We start from the raw sequence: 4,766 nt of genomic DNA on the forward strand, positions 1-4,766 counted from the left end.
CGTTTTGCTTCTCCAGCAAGATTCCTATTTTTCTTCTTTCTGCCATGTGTCGCTCATCGGCAAGTAATGGTTATCAGATGAGATATAAGTATCTCGTTTTTATGACATTTGTCACCCATCCGACACGACCCTTAGGGTTTCGTCTTTTCAACTTCTTAATCCCCAACTTCTGGGTATAAATGTTCATTTTTACCATTTCTTTCTTTTACTTCAGTTGTCTTCAAAATTTCCAGACTTCATAAAGCAATTTTGTTCTTTATTGTGTTGCATTTCCTTCAAAATTTCTCGTTTCAAGATTGCTCCCTATCTCTCATTTGATCCTGCATATCAGATTTCGAGGTATTGTATTTTCCTTCTAATCTTCTAATCTTGTGTTTTTGATTTTTGTGTTTTGGGTTACTGCTGTTCTTCGTGTTCTTCAATTCATACTTCAATTTTTCCTTGTTTTGATCTTTTAAATTCAAAATTCGTTGTTCCTCCTTATTTCCCCTCAATTTAATTTAAAATGCCAGTAGTAGTCGTAGGGTCTCGGGGTGCTCGTGATGACTTAGGGCATTACCCGAAGCTCTTTATCTGTTGAAAAGATAATAGAGTTTGCTGAAGAGTTCAACTTTCCTAAGTCATTTGTTATTGTAAAACCCGGGTCTAAGTATCGGGCGAATCACAATACTGATTTGCCCACTAAGATCATAGTTTTTCACGAATAGTTTGTAGCGGGTCTTCGCTTTCCTCTCGAGTCTTTACTTGCAGATATTTGTACTAATGTAGGTATTCCTATCTTTCAGCTTCATCCAAATGTGATTCGCATTATTTGTTCCTTCATTGAGTCTTGTAGGTCTCGTGACCAAGAGCCTTCAGTTAGTTTATTTAATTATTTTTACACTTTCTCCCGTCGAAAGGATGAGGAGTTCATTTTTGCTGGTGGCCGACAGAATTTGTCTCTTTTTATTCTTCCCTCATCTTTGAAGGATTGGACTCTGAAGTTCTTCTTGGTCCAACACTCGTCTTTTTCTTATTTTTCGCGAAGCTTTACTCAAAGTAAAGTTTCACTTTCTTCAATCCCAGGTTTGTCTAACGAAGAGAGGGACTTTGCCAGGACACTCTTATCGGATTACCGGATCGACAAACCTAAATACAACATTCTTTTAGAGCAGTATTTAAATTGTCGTGATTTACTTTTAGCGGATCTTCCTTTCAAAGGTATTTTTTAACCTTTTTTAATTTTGCCGTTTTGTAGGATGTCGACTTCCCTTGATCATCTTCTTGATAATTTTAATGTGGATAAGACTGTAGATATGGTCGAGCTAACCAGTGGGGTCCTTCCCCTTCTTGCTGCTGATCCGAGTCCTAGCTCAAAGGCGACTCCGACCCTTGCTGCTGACCAGGTTCCTGGTGCTGGATCAGATGATGTTCTGCCCCAGTCGAAAGATCCCGAGACCCTTCAGGGGAATGTGCCATCTGTTGGAAAAAGGAGATCTACTGAGGGCCAGACCGGTCCCTATTCTAAGAAGCTAAAGAAGAGGAAGGCCTCTAAAGAGGCTTCTGCTGGCGAAACACCTCGTTTCGCAGAATGGCAAATTCGTCTCGACTGTCTAACGCCACTATTCTCCGTGCTTGCGTGGAGAATATTATGTTGATAGAGGAGATTGAGTCCATAGATCGGGACCACGGTGATGATCTTACGGAGTTCGCTTGTCTTGGCGGCTTTTCGGTAAATTCTGCTACCTTATTTTCTTTGAGATGTATTTTGAAGTATTGATGCATTCTTATTGTTTGTTTTTAACCTTATAGGTGGTCCAGTCGATCGTCGTTTTGGAGAAACGCCGCCGATATTCGGTCGATCAGTTGAAGTAGCTTCAGAAGGATTGCGAGTCTTGGCAATCCGAGAAGGTGAAGATGGAGCAGGCTCTGAACGAGGCCGAGGGTCTCAACCAGCAGTTGCGTTCCTCCAAGTCTTCCAAGGAGAGGGCGATTTCTACTTTGGAGACTCGGGTTCGGACTTTTTCCGAAGAGATCGAATCTCTAAAGACTTCTTCAGAGGCCCTTATGAAAGAATGGGATCAGTTGAAGAAGGAGGAGGAGCGCCTTCGCCGCCGCCTTGGCGAGTCAGGGAGTTTTTACTCCCCTGTGAGGACCCAATACCGGTTGGCCATTGGGGCGAAGCTGCGGGAGAAGAACCCTGGCATCGACCTTTCCGGGGTGAATCAGTTGGATCTGACCTCGCTTGCTAAGATTGTGAAGGTGAAGCTCGATAAGAAAAAACTTGACACTTTGAAGAAAGTGACTTGATTTTTTTTTCTTTTTTGTATTTTTGTACTGGATTGTAGCGAATCCTTTTGTAATACTCCTTTTCGTTAATATACGAGAATTTTCCGATCGTTGCTTGTTCCTGTTTATTTATTTTCCGAGTTAATCTAAACTCGTGTTCATTGCTTTTAAATTTTTTCGAAGTTAATTTAAACTTCATAAATGCGTATTCGCGAACCTAGTTGAGATTCGGATGCATATATTTTTATTTGTAGATCCAAACGGATCTGCTATGTTTTTCTTTGACTCAAACGAGTCTGTTGTTTTAACTAGGGCTCAAATGAGCCTATTATATTTGTATATATATTTTCTAGCGAATCTGCTTTTATTTCATAAGATAAAAACTTGTACATGCTACGAGCTAGTCTATTGGTAGTACTTTCTTAGGTGTTCTACATTCCAGTATCTCGGGTCTATCGATCCGATCATCGTTTTCAGCTTATACGCGCCTTTTCTCGTAGTTTCTTCAATTATGTAAGGTCCTTCCCAATTTGGCTGCATTTTCTTCACTCCAGCGTTTCCTCTACCAATTTCTACATTTCGTAGTACAAGATCGCCTACTTGAAATTCCCTTGAGTTCACCCTTTTGTTGTGGTATTTAGCGGCCTGCTTCTTGTAAGCTACGGCTCATATCCTTGCCTGATTTCTTCTTTCTTCCAGTAGGTCAAGGCACAACCTTATTTTTGATTCACTTGTCTCTTCTTCCAAGTAGTTCAATCTGATACTTGGTATCCTGATCTCTACGGGTATTACGGCTTCAGTGCTATAGGCGAGTCTAAAGGGCGTCTCGCCTGTTCCCTTTCTTAGCGTTGTTCTACAAGCCCACAGAACGCTATAGAGTCCATCTACCAAATTCTCTTTGTATTGGGCTAATTTTTTCTTTATCCCTTGCGATATAGTTCGGTTGGTCACTTCGGTCATTCCGTTGGTCTGGGGATGCGCTACCGATGTAAACTTCAAGTTTATCATAAGATCTTCGCAAAACTTCTTGAACCGTTTACAGTCGAACTGCTTCCTGTTATCTGCTACTATGGTGTGAGTTATGCCGAATCGACATATTACTTCATTCTTGAAGAATTCTTCTACTCTAACTGCTGTTATGGTTGATACCAGTGCTACTTTGACCCACTTCGTAAAGTGTTCGACTGCTACGATTAGGAACTTCATATGGTTTCTTCCACTTTTAAACGGTCCAACTATGTCGATTCCCCATGTGGCGAATGGCCAAGGACTCTCTAGAGACCCTTGTGGTACCACCGGCCTGTGGTTGACGTTGTCGTGTCTTTGGAATTTGTCACACTTTTTCACCGGTGCTTTTGCATCCTCTTTAATAGTCGGCCAGTAGTACCCTTGAAGCATCATTTTTCTTGTGATGGTGACCGCTCCTTCGTGCGCTCCGCATATCCCTTCATGGATCTCCTTTAGGATTAGACTTCCACTTTCGGACGAGACACATCTCGCCCATGGGTGGGTTTGGGAGGTTTGGTAGAGAACTCCATTATGGTATGAGTAGTTGGCTGATTTGCGGATGATTCGGATAGCTTCGACGTTGTCTGTCGGCAGCTCTCCTTGGTCTAGATATTTAATTAGCGGGGTCATCCAAGAGTCTGCCTCATTGATTATCATAATTTCCTCTTCATTGATGTTCGGCGATTCGATAGTTTCCTTTAGTCCCATTTTCATGAAGAGGTCTCCGAGTTCGGATGCTAACTTGGTGATGGCGTCAACATCAGTATTTTGTTCTCATGGGATTTGTATAATTTTCCATTGTCCTCCCTGTGCTTCCAATCTTCGGAGCAATTTCATGACTTTTTCCAAATATTCTATCATCCCTGTTTCTTTATCTTGGTATTCGCCTTTGACTTGATTTACTACTAGCTGAGAGTCGTTGTAGATCTTTAGGATTTCTGTTTTCACTTTCAAAGCTAAGCCGAGTCCGGCGACTAAAGCTTCATATTCAGCGACATTGTTGCTAGCGGCGAATCCTATTTTTACTCCGTATTCAATTTGCACGTTTCCAGGTCCTTTTAGAATAGCTCCAGCTCCTGATCCTTTTTCATTAGATGCTCCATCTACATGCAATTCCCATAATAGTTCTGGTACACATTCTTCTTGCTCGCCGGGAATGATCTCGGCTACGAAATCCACCAAAGCTTGTGCTTTGAGTGTCGGGCGGGGTTTGTATCAGATGTTATGCTCACTTAGCTGTATGGACCAGTGGACGAGTCGTCCGGATGTCTCAGGGTATCTTGTTTCAACTATTGTGGCTTTGGTAGTATTTCAACTTTTTTGTTGTAGTTACCACGACGAGTGCCATTTTTTCTATCTCCGGGTATCTTGTTTCTGCACCTTTCAGGACTAGGCTGATGTAATAAATCGGTTTTAGTTCTCCGTCTTCTTCCCTTGCTAGCACCGTTCCTATAGTTTCCTTTCTTGCGCAAATATATAAGTAGAACATT

Source organism: Mercurialis annua, linkage group LG1-X, assembly GCF_937616625.2.
Source record: "Mercurialis annua linkage group LG1-X, ddMerAnnu1.2, whole genome shotgun sequence".
Classification (NCBI taxonomy): domain Eukaryota; kingdom Viridiplantae; phylum Streptophyta; class Magnoliopsida; order Malpighiales; family Euphorbiaceae; genus Mercurialis; species Mercurialis annua.